Source organism: Aulonocara stuartgranti (genome assembly GCF_965226115.1).
Source record: "Aulonocara stuartgranti genome assembly, chromosome: 6".
Classification (NCBI taxonomy): domain Eukaryota; kingdom Metazoa; phylum Chordata; class Actinopteri; order Cichliformes; family Cichlidae; genus Aulonocara; species Aulonocara stuartgranti.
In genome coordinates, this window is record NC_138944.1 from 29,145,435 (window position 1) to 29,160,925 (window position 15,491).

General features: G+C 40.9%; 1 protein-coding gene across 4 annotated transcripts in view; it reads left to right on the plus strand.

Annotated features, from left to right (window-relative positions):
- Positions 1 to 2,497: 2,497 nt before the first annotated feature.
- trim2a (tripartite motif containing 2a) overlaps positions 2,498 to 15,491 on the plus strand; it is a 28,872-nt gene continuing 15,878 nt past the window's right edge. The window contains exon 1 of one of the 4 annotated variants that reach the window (XM_082535116.1): positions 2,498 to 2,931. The gene's annotated coding sequence lies outside the window, so the exon portion shown is untranslated. Of the gene's footprint in view, positions 2,932 to 3,048; positions 3,251 to 3,903; positions 4,266 to 10,331; positions 10,551 to 15,491 lie in introns of those variants that run through there. The other 3 variants (XM_082535118.1, XM_082535117.1, XM_082535114.1) reach the window with 3 other exon arrangements.

The window sequence follows — 15,491 nt, forward strand, 5'->3', positions numbered from 1 at the left end:
ATACCAGACAAAAAGGTGTTGAGTTCATTCTCTGCTGAGCCGTCCAGCTGACACAGAGGCTGTTCCTTCTCCATGGTACATAGGGCAGAGAAAACATAAGCTGTTATCAGTGTCAGCAAACATTTCACCCTTTGTGTTAAATTAAATACACAAATTCATTTTTGCTTTGGGTGTCTGCGGCTGCTGGAAAACTGAGCTAAATTTGCACCTCTAGCTTGTCCAACAGTGCATAAAGCGTTTTATGAATACTAGGATGGATTCATCAGGCTTCTGTTTACACATAGTTACTGCATTTAAGTCAATTTTGTCTCTGGACATTGTTAGCAGGAATTTCTTTAGATTCTTAAAGAAATCGGCGACTTTGTCATTATTTACCCTCCTTTTGTCCATAGCGGTAACATTTGATGCATCACGTCGCGGCATTCTATCATATATTTTCTACAGGACTTTTTAAGCAGACTACTTTTCTTATCACAAATGATATTCAACATTTCTACTGACCTGTTTTCTGGCGATAATCGTTCGGGATAAGGCTCCGGAAATAAATTAGAATGCATTGAACTTATAGTCCGTAAGTTGTAAACAAAGTCAGTCACATAAGCACTCCCGCATGTTCTGGATACGTAATCATGGAAGTCTTCGCCGATTCGTGGACGTGGGTTACACGTAACCGGAAATGGGAGTCGTACTGAGCTGTTGTTTGAGACTTTAAATTTAATTTTTGTTGGTTTTACAGGTAATTTTGATTTTTTATCGGACTTGTCTGTGGTTTTTGAATTATTCTGACCCATGTTCAGTGATTTCCAGAGGGGTTTACACGCTTGAAGGATTTATGTTAGTATTTTCGCTGCGGCACAGCTGAGGTTACTTTAAATTTATTGCTAGCAATTTTTTGTTTGTGTGAGCAACTCTCACTTAGCGAGCAACTTCTCGCTTAACGAGCAACTTCTCGTAAAACAACAGGCAACTTCCTGTGTCTTTCTGCTTTTAATTTACTGCTTTTAACCCTTGTATGGTAATCGGGTCTGTGAGACCCGTTTTCAGTTTTCTTTCGTTTTTTTTTTTTTTTTTTTTAACAAAATTAAATTTAATTATTTACTAGCTTTCTGTGAGTGAGCAACTTCTCACTTTTTAACGTACGTTTCAAGATAACAGGCAACTCCCTGTGTCACTCTTTGGTGAGCAACTTCTCACTTAACGAGAAGTATTTAAGACAACAGGCAACTTTCTGTGTCACTTTTCTAAGTGAGCAACTTCTCACTTTTTAGCGTACGTTTAATTAAACAATTAATTATTATTATTTTTTAAACAAAATTAAAATATTCAAGACAACAGGCAACTTCCTGTGTCCACCAACACCACACAAGGGTTAATTTACTTTATTCGGGGACTGAGGAAGTCAGTCAGTGTATCTCTCTGGATCACTAAGTGAAACTTCGTCAGCATATCCCGTTTTTTTATGGATTCGGGGACTGAGGAAGTCAGTCAGTGTATCTCTCTGGATCACTAAGTGAAACTTCGTCAGCATATCCCGTTTCTTTATGGATCGATCACTGAGAGAGGTATAATAGGTCTTTATATAAATATGAAAGACGCATATTTACCTTCTGTCAGGAATCCCACTTCTGACACCAAGATTGAAGGAAATTGCCTTCCCGGGTTTCCTCCGTGGCGTGAGCGATAAGCAGAGTTTTGTCCTTTCCTTTTAAGATTCCTAATTATTTAAAGTAACACTCAGGTATGCCGTTCAGCTGGGTTAGTTACAGCGCCGGGAGCAGCTTGGGAGAACAAGGAAACACAGACTGCTTCAGGTTGCCTTCCCAAATCAACTCAAAGGTTTATTTGATACACAGCAGTTTATATAGAGAAAAAAAAAGGTTCGTGTGTCAGCTTTCCCAGTTCAAACCGGTACAGACCAAATAAGGAAACGTCTTCCTGCCTTGTGAGCAAAGAAGTATCCTGTGTGTAGTTTATCAGCTCAGCTACAATTTATGATCATCCCAGCAAAATACACTCCTAGACATAGAATACAGAGTTCTTTCATCAGTGAATTCTGAAACAAACCACCTAGCCTTTAACGAGCCTTTTCCAGGAGATAAAGAAAAAAGGGAGGATGGGAGTAAGGAAGTGGTCTCATCTCTGTGGTGTTTTCGACCTTGGGGTACCAGCTCGTGAGTCCTACACATTGATTCTTGGGTCACAGAGAAAGAGAAAAACAACTAGTAGTTGGGCCTTATTGAGTAACAGTTTTCCTGTATAAAACAATATCCTGTAAATGCTTACCGTGGTATCAAAATACCTAACAGTAAGAGTGTAAGGAGGTTGTTCTTTTTGGCATACGACAAAACTACGTTAGCTTTTAGCTTACCCGTGCTTCTTAACGTTATACTAAACTATAACCACTGGTATTTCTTACAACCCTAAAACCCCAGTCAGCCAATGTCTTCATGCAACTTTTGGCACCGACAATAATGATTTTTTTATTTGTGTGTGTGCGTGTGTGTGTGTGTTTAAATTATGTAGAAACAAATTAACAACATGCAGAAGCCTACTTTTCTTTTAAATGTATTGTGGTAGAAATATTAGGCCCGATTCCCAAGTGATAAAACAAGAAATACTACAAATAGTGATCCACAGAAGTACCAAACACTGAAGCAGAAATAGAAATAACTCTTTGACAATCGGTTATTTTTACACGTGAATGCAAAATTGATGAGTTCAGACTGCCTCCGGCTGCTGTTGCCCTTTATTGTCGGCGGATCCCTTTAATAAGTGAAGTGGAAGTGAGTTGAAGTGGCTCTCGGTTCAGCTGTAGAGTGAGCGCAGAGCAGCACACGGGACGGGACAGAGGGAGCTTAAACGGGACAATCCCAGCAGATGACGATAACTGCTTGAAACATCCTCAGTTTTCGCGGATAAGTCTGCCTTTAGGTAAGTGGTAAACATCAGCTGTGTGTGTGCTTTAGGATTTGGCTTAACGCAGTCAAAGCTTTAGAGGATTCACATCTCTGTGTTAAAATGAATCCAATCATATAAAGTGCAGATGTCCAGTTGCTGGTTTAGTAAGAGCGCAGGTCTGCAGCGGGACAACAGCGCGCCTACGTCCGCATCTTCAATCTGCGAAAACTTGAATGAACCACTGATGCGCTCGTGGTGAGCGCTGGGGAGGAAGGATCGCATGAGTTGCGAGGCACTGTGGGATTTTGTTTGGCGTTTTCAGCGCGTGTGTTGTCTGCACGTGTAGTTCTCTGTGAGTATTTTCAGTTTAAACTTCAGGCTTGATCTTAAAGTTGAGTTGTCACAGCGCAGAGTCTGGCGTGAGTCGCCGCACTGCACCTGATTCTCTGCTGCTTGTGACAAGCTGCTGTTATTTCTGCAGTGAAACGTGTCTGACCGTCGGATTCATTCAGAAGTCATCTGATTTTAGCAGGAGTCATTAAAAACACTGAGATGAGAGCATTTCTGCAGATTCGGTTGAGTTAGTGATTTATTTAAATAAAAACAGTAACAGTAATTTTTCAGGGAATAAATGAAATAATTAAATCTTGAATTGACATTTTGACACCATGTACACCTAGTTGAACAGTTTATACACTGTGTGTTGATTTTAGAAATTAAACATACTAATAAGTGACCCTTGGACTTGTGCTCTCCCTCTGCAGTCAGTTTACAGATATAAGAAACTTGAATTGAATACCAAATGAATCCTTTGATCAAATGTGACCAGAGAAGTCTGTTACATTGCTGGGGTTTTACATTCATTTTGGGAGTTTCTACGACATTGCCATCATTATTCACAGTGGATTGTCTCAATGGCTCATCAGCAAGCCACATTCATGTCATTGTCATGGATTAATGTGTGATTACATAAGCCTGTCCACTCCTCTCTCTTATCCTGGCTCTGTGCGAGAGAGTCTTTGATGTCCAAGCAGTAGTTTTCCTATGGCGGGCTGTTCTTTCTGTTGTGACATCAGAGATGCTTCAATGCAGTAAATGGTTGTGGGAACAAAAAGTAGAAAGTGGTGTGGTAAGGGCTGCACAGTTCTGCCACCGCTGCAGTGGAGCATCATCCTCGTGCTAATCGGGAAACGTGAGTGTTTTGGAAAGAAGGAATTCATCTTCAAGCTTCTTTTTCCCATCATGTGACTAAGTGGCACCGGACGCCACACGTGCCCATCCATCACATCCCACCTGATCGTGAGCTGTTCCGAGCCTACCTCATCGTTTTGATTGAAGCTGACATTAGTCTCATCTGTCCAGAAAAGGTAAACTGGGAAATGAATCGTGTCATCTGGGCTTTGTGTTCTTAAGTCTGATGAATAGTTTGTTGAAACCTCTGTGATTATTGTTGTGAATTCTTCTCTTTATGGGATTATTATGTGTCTAACCATATAGAGGTTTCTTCATTTTAATGGATGTGTGGTCATCCACCATTCTTGTCTTCCATAGATGTCCAGGAGTCTTTGTTTCCAAGCTCATCTCTGTCTATTTTTTCTTTTGTTGTTTTCCCCCCAAGATTTGATTTAAATGTTTTCACTGCTAGTGTTTCTGCTCTTAGCCTGATTGGTTTGTTATTTTGATTTTGATTTTTTACAGCCTAAACCAGGGTTGGGGGAACTCCAGGCCTCAAGGGCCAGTGTCCTGCAGGTTTTAGATGTGTACTTGATCCAACACAGTTGATTTATATGGGCAATTACATCCTCAACATGTCTCAATGTTCTCCAGAGGCCTGCTAATGAACTAATTGTTTGATTCAGATGTGTTGACCCATGGTGATATCTAAAACCTGCAGGACACTGGTCCTTGAGGCCTGGAGTTCTCCACCCCTGGCCTAGACCTTCTGACCACATGTTTCTGTTTTGCACCTTCAAAATGCAAAAGCCACCCTAGGAGTCTCACTACTTCTCAATTCCTCTTAATGACGAAGTAGTGATGAAGGAACCCACATATGTCCATGAAATAACTTTTGGGGGTAAAGGCAGCACGTCCAAGCAACAATCTTAAAAAGATAAAACAGGGAATAACACAAATCCGAAACACCTCTAACTCTGCATCGAGTTACCGTAATCCTCAAAAAATTCCCACTCTGTGCACAGAATCCTGACTCCGATCAGTGCAACACTTACTGTTTCTGTATGAAACGACAGTTTAAAATGTTGTTTTTGCTTTTATTGGATAGTGAAGTAAAGAGTGGAAAGGAAAGCAGAGAGTGCAGCAAAGGGCCGCAGGTCAGAGTCAAACCCTGGCCAACGTATCGCTCCCTGCTCACCCTGGGAGCTAAACTGGAGTCCTTAAAAGAAAGTCCTTCAGATTACATTTACATTGAATAGTTTGTCTACACAGTGAACAGTCTTTAGTGAAATGTAGAATGCATTTTGTCAATAAATGTGTTTAATCACTCATGATACTTAAAGAATAGTTGAGGTACGTTGTCTTGATACGCAGTGTGTAGTGTCAGCAGTTGCAAAACACTTATTTTCCCTCAAATCCATCCCTCATTCTCATCCACGTCAAAGAAATTACTTACTGTTTTTAAATATACAAAGTTTGAATATGAGAATACATGTGAGAGAAAAAAAAACTATGAATAAGCAATAAAGTAGCACAAACCTAATAGCAAGTTACATAACAAAACATCTGTTTAGTAGGGGTGCAACGATACACAAAATTCACGGTTCGGTTCGATACTTTGGTGTCACGGTTCGATATTTTTTCGATACAAAAAAAATGTTCATGCCTTTTAATTTGTCATTTATTAAATTTTCACGGCACATTCACACCACATCTCTGTGCGTTCATCATTTGTTTGAAGCCAGCTCACCTCCTGCAACTACTTTTCCGAGAATACGTGCTTCTTTTGTGGTTCGGACTCCTGACATTTCTTTGGAGGTGGAGGAACATCACAGTAATTGCTTAAAGGAGCTTCTTCGACATCTTTAAGAGTTCTAAACAAATGTCTGTCCTCCTCCTGAAAATCTTATGTACGCAAACACGCGTTGCCACTTCTTATCTTGTGCGCGTTTTTTATTTTGACAGCGAATGCGCACCTGCGGACCACTTATGTGCAGCCCTGGTTATTTAGCTCATCATATCGCAGCCACAGAAATTCTTTTGTCCATGAAACCATAAAGCTGCACTTTCTTTTTGCCTTATAGTCTGATTTGTCATAACTTTTCCGTTTTGTGGTAAGCTTTTCTTTGGCTGTCACTTCTTCACCCTGACCTGTCTTATTTGGCTCAGCAGAACTAAAATATATATCCTGCTGCTTTTACACACACACTCACATAACGCTCAGCGATTCTCTGCGCGATCAACCTCTCACATGTTTAAGCTGCGGGAGATTTCACTTGTCATGTTTGCATAGTAAGCTAACAATTGATAAGACGATGTCAGAGGAATTGGTGCACAAATTATCATCAGTCACCAATCAGTGCTGTCGCTCTCTATACACAGTTCGCGCGATTGCAAAGTGAAAGCAAAAAACAAGCGCAAATTCAAACGCGATTTCAATATGTCACATATTGACAGTGGCTCGCCGATGCCAATGACATAATTACCCAGCTACATTTCCGAAAGAATGCAAAAGCATTGACATATATTTTTCCTTCCTACGATAGGCCGACGGGCAGGGCAGAGATAGATTTTGGTAGCCCAACTGGAAAAATCTCTAGCCCCGGGACGTCGGGCTAGCGATTTTGCGAGCCCTGTATCTGATTGAGGAATCACTCATCTTTGGAAAAGAGAGTTTATTACAGAGAAATGGATACTGCAGCATATTAAACATATCAGGTCCCCATAAGGAGAATCATGTGCTCACGGCTGTCTAAATGACTCGGGTAAAGTTTGTAGCATGCGTGCTTGTTGTTTTTGTCTGCTTCCACTTGTCTTTGCACTAGGATGATGTCGGAGTAAATGTGCAGTCATATTCGTTGTGTTCCCACTAGTGCTGTCAGCGTAAATCTCGTTGAAATGACGTTAACGCCACAACACGGCAAATCTCCATTAACGAGCTACCGCGGATCGCCCCGTGCGTGGGGCTAGACGGCTAACACGTTAACGAGCTAACTGCGCTAACACACTAGCTCCCACCCATGTAATTGAGCATTGCATGGCACATCCAACATACTGTTTTACTTTAGTCCATGACGCGCTTACCTTCAGGGTCATACGTCACATGAAAACCAAAATAGTTCCAAACGCTACATCTGAATGAGGTTCAATTTGCCTGTTGCAAGGAGAGCTTAACTTCTGTCTTGCTAGCTTGCCCTGCCCTCAGTGAATCTGCGTTCGACTACTCCGCCTAGGCTGCACTGTCGAGCGCAGATCCATTGAGCGCTCAACACAGACAGCATCGTCAGAAGGAAAGTTGATAAAATAAATTAAAAATTTTGTATTGTTCATACATATGCGTACCGAACCGAAAGCACTGTATCGAACGGTTCAATATCGATACGAGTATCATTGCACCCCTACTGTTTAGCCATAAATATATAGAAAATTTTAAGATCATTTGCAACATAGACGCTCATTAAGGCAAATGTAGCTTTGTTACAGTATCAGTCCGCAAATAACCCCGATATCGACTGACATATTTTTCCATTACATGTCGGCTGGTGGTGTTAGTATTGATGTTTTTCTCGTACAGTGACTAAAACCCCGAAGGCTTGCTGTTCTGCACTGTTGCACTGTGACATTGTCACCCCTCAGGATCAATGGACCCAGCGCTTTGAGCTCTGCCAGAGCTCAGAGTCTGTGTGGTTAAAGCTAAGTGATTAAGCTAGAACAACAACCAGCTTAGTCACTCTTTACTCTGTAGTAGCTCTGAGTGCATCTGAATCATTTCTGTGACTGCAAATCAACAGGAGAACGAAGGACTTCTGAGTGACATCGTTTTTGAAAGAGCAAACAAACACATTGTAGATTATGTGCATGAAGTGTGTTGGTGAGCCTACTATTAGTGCTGATGTTGCATGGTGTGTCCACCAGGGGGCACTCTGCAATTTTCCGCGCACAACAACTAACAGCTAATCCGAGCAGATTCAAGCGGAGTGGGAATAAGTAAATAAATAATTACACGTACCAAATGATTGGAGAATCTGTTTATGTGTTATAAACAGGTTCTCCAGATTCCATACATATGGAATTTTTAAATCACCAAATATCGGTATCTGTATCAGTCATAAAAATCCTTCTGATCTATTTCTGATCTAGCATGCAAGAGGTGACATTATCTTTTGGTCATCTCCAAATAATGAGGAGCTCTGATGTAATGCTACAAGTTAAAGGCAACACACATTGTAGTTATATGTGCTGTGAAAACCTTTCACTTACTATCTTTGAACATATTTGCACAGAGAGCCATTTGTACTATTATGAGCATTAAGGCTGCAAACATATATATTTTTTGTGTCAAGGGTATTGTCAGTCACAATACAGGGTACAGTACAATAGTGATGACATCATACGTCTTTCTTATCAAGTAATGCAGTTTCCCACCCTGTCATGTGACCTATGGAGGTCACCTGATGCAAGATGTGAGTGGAGGTTGAAAGGAAGGGAGGAGACTGCAATGTAAGAGGAACCTGAACCAGCCTAATAACCAAAATAAACACGTGAGCTTAGAGATGGTCTGCTTAAACTAATTAGCAGTTTTACGGTTATTTACCTTTCTGGAGAGCAATGAAGACAAAACATTAATCAATCAAAATGGGTTATTCATAGCAAGTAATAATCATCTTAAATTGTTCTTTCACTTTTCTTTATTGTTCAGGTTGAGTAAACAGTATTTAGTCAGTATTTAGGAGAAAATACTGAAGCATGTCTCAAGGAACTCGTTTGTTAGATTTAGCATACAATGCAACGAGCCATTACAGATTAAAAGATCAGTAGTTACATCGCATTTCTTCTTCTTCTTTCACATATTCAGCTGGTGGTTTCCTGTTACTCTGTGTGACACAGTGAAATAAATCTGAAAGAGAATTGAATCACAGTGCTCCTGTTACTGTATAACGTCATTTTCTATGCTTAAGTAATCATTAATCCATTTAAGTGGGAGTCGGGGGGAAGCAGATGCATTTGGATAATTACCACAAACATTTGTTTTTGCCTGCCAATAAGATTAAAGCTTTCAAGAAATAGGAACCACTCTGGGGGGAGCTACATGTCTGTGTTATGTGAGAGTGTCTTCCTGTCTGTAGGAAAGTGTGGGTGTGGGTGTATACAGCCCGATAACGCATCATGAGTGATTTTTTTGTTATGGTGGAACAGCTAATGTGTCTCTGCCAAGGTATAAACGTGAAAGATGTGCAAACAATAAGAGGAAGGCTGCCCTCTTGGCTGCAAGCGTCAGAACAGGATGCTCATTTTATTATCGTGTTTTTGGAAACGCGAAAGAAAAACAATCAGTAAGATCACATTAAAACACAGTTGAGCCGTTTATACTAAAAAATAAGCCTGCATATTAAGATTCATGGTGCTGAATGGAAAACTGAAAAGGAATTTTAGAGCCTCATATGTACAGCTGTGGTCGTAAGTTTACATCCGTGAGCATGAATTTCATGGTCATTTTGGAGGTTTTAGGTTCTTTTTCGCTGGAGGAATGACTGCACACATAACGTCTGCTTCATGTTGAACTTATCTTCCAACTTTGCCTCATCTGGAGGCAAACAGATACCAACGCACCGCTGATTAATAACTGCATTTCTGCTCTTTGAACCGTAGTGTTCAGCATATGATTGCACTGTGGTCATCACTTAGAGGACTGTTACAGTTATTATGGCTTTCTGGGACCATCTTGTTTCAATTACTATGACTTTGGTTGGCTGTTGCTCTTTAACGTTTGGATCAGTGAGTTTTGGATCTGCCTGCAGTTTGTTTTAACTCTTAGTTTATCTAGTTAAACTACTCTGTGCAGACATTTTTGCTTTGATAGTTTTTCTAGTGCAACTTGTAGCACCTTTACCTCAAATCAGGATGAAACTCCTCGTAAAAAGGTGGGAGTGGTGTCCTGTGCCTTCGCACTAACATCTTAATGTAAAAATTACTAGCTTTAATTACTTTTGTGTCATTTAGGGAGTTTTCTTATAATCATTTGCACCTGGGACAGCATTTGGACTCTGCAAATAATGAAATCCTTTGGCCACTGCTGGCACATTTGATTGTGTCTGTTTCTGTCAGCAGCCCCGTCCTCTGTCACTCCTTATCTGTCTCTGCTCCATGCTAGTTGAGCTTCTGCCCTCACTGGGGGTTAAAGAGCAGCACAGGCTTTAAGCCCAGCCTTCTTCAGCCTCCCTAGCTCCTGTGATTGGTCTGTTGTCTTCCTCTACACCACTGTACTGTCCTCCCCCTCCGTCTCCGCTCACCCGTTGGCCTCCTGTCAGTCTGTTTGGATTATTGTAGCAGCTCAGGCCTCTCACATGCCTTCTTGTCACTGCCTCCTGGACATAATACAGCATATCATACATGTGGAGAATTAGGTGACGAAGAGCAGCGTTTGTTTTCCGCCTCAGTGAAGAGAGAGAACAGAAGAGGAGAGCAGCCATGGAGTTGAAGTAAGTGGGATGTTCTGAATGTGGGTAGGAGGGCTGGAAAGAGCGGGTAACAAGAGGAAGGAAAGATTTATGATTAATTAAAGGCAGAAGCTATAACAGTGCTGTGTTCAAACAGTCCAGCGCACAGCACTGAAAAGTTGTTTGGCATCTGTAACAGGAAAGAGATGATTAAAAAGATGCTGCTGTAACTTCAGGCTGTCACACTGGAAATCTGCTGATACAAGAAATACAGGTTCCTGCTGCACGTCTTGTGGTCTCAGGTGTTCACGTGGAGAAATACCTGTTATTTACTTCGGGCAGACGTGCTGTAATGGCACATCTGTTCATTTCCTGCTGCTTCCTGTTTACAATGCTCACTGGCTGATGCTGATTTGACTTTAGAAGCTGCAGGTGCGACATGTTTACGTTGTACTCTGTGCCGAGGAGGAAGTTAAGGTTATTCATGAAACTCCAAGTTTTTCTCAGAGGTCTCAGATGTGTAACTAACAGCCAAGGAAACAAAGGACCTACCACATGTTTTTATACTTTACACAGTATCAGTGAATGTGAAAGATGTATTCCCACAAAAAAATCATATCTTGCAAATTTACAAACTCATTTTACTGAAAGTACAAAGTGTGATCAGTACAAACTCTGAGGATTAAAGATCAACCAAACCAAAAACCAGCTTTCTCTTTTGTCTTGTCACTCATTCACTGAGGGAGAGTGTTTTGTCTGCACATTGAGTCAAGCGTCACTGAGCTCTCCCTGACAGATGTGCACCATGGACAGTTTGTAGCGGCCATGCCCTTCCACATCTGTAAGCCTTATTTGAGGTCAGCCGTTAGCACGCACACTCTGACACACAGAGCATTGTCTTATCTCGTGCCCCCAGAGTGCGTGGTTGGCAGATATACAGCAGAGTGACGCAGTGACACGGAGTTTCCTTCTTTATTCAGAGCTCCGTTTTCTTAAAATAATCCAAGTTGGATCAGCCAAAAAACAAACTTAAACTTAATTCTCAAAAGAATTAATCCACAATTCTCCAAATGACACTTTGCCCACGCTGAAAAATGTCTTTAATCTGCCCAAACGGAAGGTTTAGAAACTTTAACCGTCTGTTTTTTAAATTTGTGGTGGCGTTGGTGGATGTGGAACTGGATAAGAGGACATTCACCCTGAAGACGTGCGTTTGCCTCTGTAATCTCTCATCATCCTGCCCCCAGTGGATGCTTTGGATTATGGGTGAAAACATGAGAGAGTTTTCATAATTCGTGGTGGGGCTTATGCCACCCTTTTCAGCATTAAAAGCACGGAAAGCCCCAAATTCCTCTGAAACAGAGCAAACGGAGCCTCCGGGCTTTGCATGCAAACATGGCTTAAAATACAATAAGTGGAAGAGAGGGAACAAAGTTGAGCACATAAACAGTAAAGGTATAATAATCAAACGTGGAGTCCGTACTTTATAGGCAGCACAGTCAGCTTAGGCTTTGTCCATGTTGTCTGCTCCTGAACGTGATCATAGTGATTTCAGGCATAATGAAGACAGTTGCCAGGCAGCTAAGTGGGAGGCCATTTGTCACTTTACTATAAGTAGTCATTACGGTCATGCAGGCCATGATAAATGGGATGATGTCATTCTGCAGTCAGTCCAAACTGCCAGGTCTTTTTTTTTTTGTGCTTGTTCGACTTTAATGAGCCAGCATTTAAATGTCTCTTTGAAATTTAAAGTCATCCCACATGTCCCCAGAATGGATGGATGGCAGACAGACAAGCAAGGACAGCCTTTTCTGTACTTACACATCTCTGTCATGCTTGTGCAGTAAATGTGAAGCCTTAGCATGGTGCATTTTTGCTCATAAACTCAGTGTCTTTTGCATTAATGGCAAAATATCATCAGTGTACGTCAGAAAAAACAGAACATAAAATCACTTTATACTTGCTGGGAGGCAAGTAGCTTCGCTCATAAAAACATGAAGGCTTGAAGTGATGGGAAATGTTATTTTCTTATTTACCTCCACAACTCATTGAATCTGATGGTATTTTTTACATAAAGTATAGCTGTTGAGGTCACATCTGAGCCATCAGGGTCACCTGAGTTGACGAGTAACACCATTTCATATCTGTCTGGGAATCCCCACTGCTAACTGGATGTGAAGAAGCATCCTGGAGTCTCGACCGAGTAGATAAAAAAAAAAGTACCTGGGACCAGATAATACCACTTAACGGAAAATCGTAAAAACTGCGTCGAGCGATCTGTAATGAAAAGGGCTATAGATCGTTTGCTTCAAATAACTCGAGCAAGACCAGTGACCTTTGCTTTGGTACTTTTCTATAATAGGGTCTGAATGGCTGGAAGTCTTCACACACATAAGCTGTTTTCACACATGAACTTCAGACAGAGTCAGGAGAATCATTGTCCAAAGAAACCTTTTCTCATATGCGGCACACAGCATGCTTCAGTGCTGTTTCAAATCACATCAACACAGAGACTTTGTACTAGTTAGTGTTGCTGGGTAATGACTAGAAAAGTTCACAGCTGCAGGACATGCGTGGAAAAAGTTACAGAAACATTCATGCTTTTCCACAAAATGAATCCTGATGACCTTTCAATTCAATTCACTTCGATTTAATTTACATTAAATCACAACAACATTCATCTCAAGCTGCTTTATACTGAAGGTAAAGATCCTGCAATAATACTGAGAAAACCCCAACAATTTGGCAACCCCCTGTGAGGCAAGCACATTAGGCAAGCACTTTGGTGACAGTGGGAAGGAAAAACTCCCTTTTAACAGGAAGAAACCTTCGGCAGAATCAGGCTCAGGGAGGCCATGTGCTTCGACCGGCTGAGGTGAGGACAGGAAGACGGGGCAAAGACATGCTGTGGAAGAGAGACAGAGATTAATAATAACTAATAATTAAATGTAGAAAACACACAGAGAGTGAAGAAGAAACACTCAGTGCAAATCACATTTAACATTTCCAGAATTCAGTGAAATCCCTGCACAACTCTATATATTACCATATAGCATAAAAGCTTGGAAAGCGATAGCAGGCCCACCTCTGAACCACATCAGACAGAGCTGGACTCGCTTCCTTTTTTTTTTCCTGACTTGTACGTAATGCAGAGAAATGTGCTTGATATGCTGACTGTGTCATGGCTTATCTTGCACCTAACATCACACTGAGTATTAACCAAGTTTGAATTCACACAACCTCTTTCAAAATGTGTCTTCTTTTTACGAGTGTTGAACTCCAAATTTACTTCAATTTACTGATCTTGGATAAAGGAGAAGTAAAGTAGCTCTGTGGACTCTTTTTTTCCCCCCAGTCGATTTCATAACCAGCTGACACAACAGTGAACCCACCTGTGACCGGACTCTTGGACCTGACAAACTTTTCCATCATAAAAATGACATTAATAGTTCAGTAATGGGCAGGTGAAGTGCGTCAAACCAAAAACACTGTGGTCATACTTACTGAAAATCGAGAAACCATCTTTCTTGTCTTCACACTTGTTGTTTGCAATTTGAAAGCGATCAGTCAGCCTGTGCAGTGTCGTCACTGTGCAGCGTTTTGTGTGTTTAGAAACCGAGAGAAGCGGTGGAAACAGCTCGAGTCGGTGCTCTGGAAAGAACTGCGGGTTAGACGGCAGGGTAACACAGAAAGCAGCTTATAAAGTAAAATGCAGTAAACAGTGTGTGTTTCTACTTCGTCATGGTGAGTGAGTGGAAATGGTTGAAAACTACAACTTTATTTTCTCTATTAATCTCTCCTGTAGAAGTTTGAAATGTTTTTGAGTTTGAGTTGCTTTGCTGCTATTTGTTTGTGAGGGATAATGGTGTTGGCGTGAACGTTACAGCAGCTTAAACAGGTTATCTGACATATTTACTCCTGTGTGTTGGCTCCAAGTCGGGCCTGATGTAACCTGATGTTGCCTTCCTTAAATCTTAGCAATGTAATGCTGCAGTTTTTCAGTTTGCACAGTGTGTTTAAAGGCATCATTGCAGAGATTTACATGGATTATTAAAAATAGTAAACCATGTGACCTGTTAAACTGCATGTGTCTTAAAAGAGCATCAAAAATACATCATCAGTTTGAGCATTTAAGAGACAGGTTTGATTTCAGCCTGTGCCTTTAAGGAAGCAAAAGCAAACTATTTAAGGCATGTTCTCTGGCTGTGATTTGCATTATTCAAATTGAAGGCAGCCTCTATAACCACTCAGTGAATAGATTTTAAACACTACTAGGATCGTGGAGAACTCTTTTTATTATTATATGCCTGGATTTCTTTAAATGACATGTGTGGTAATATTGTAAAATTTTCTTTAATAGAAATTATGCCAAATTCAGCAAAAAAATTTGCCATATAACATACTGTCCATTCGGCCGAAGACTGATTTAGTAAATGTATCTTTGTAGCCAGTAGAAAATAAAGTGTTGAGATTAAAAATCTCCTTTACAACAGTGTCCTGGCCAAGAAGGGCAGCAAATCCATACAGCAGCAAAGTACAGTCAACGAGTAAAACACAGTCAACGAGTAAAACACTAAACACAGAAACAACCAAACTTTATAAACTTCAGTATCGATAAAGAATGAATACTAGTAATGAATCTAATGCCAGAAATAAAGGAACCGGTTTGGGTCCGAGTGCCACTGAGCTGCAAGTCAGAACAGAACATATAAGATCACACGGCCTTATCCTTCATAGTGCTGAATCTAAGATGAAGCTTTAGAGACTGATTGTTGTCACTGGTGTGCACCCACACAGCATTTCATTCTTTTTCCCGCATTATGTTTTCTTGTTCTGCGTCCTCTGATTGACTGAGCTCACTGAGTTTGGCAGAGGCTGAGATGAGATCACTGGAACAGCTGTGGAGCTGCCAGGCATGCTTAACTCTGTGAAAAAACTCCATCGACACAACTGTGTTTGACGTGGAACTGAAATAAGAAAATT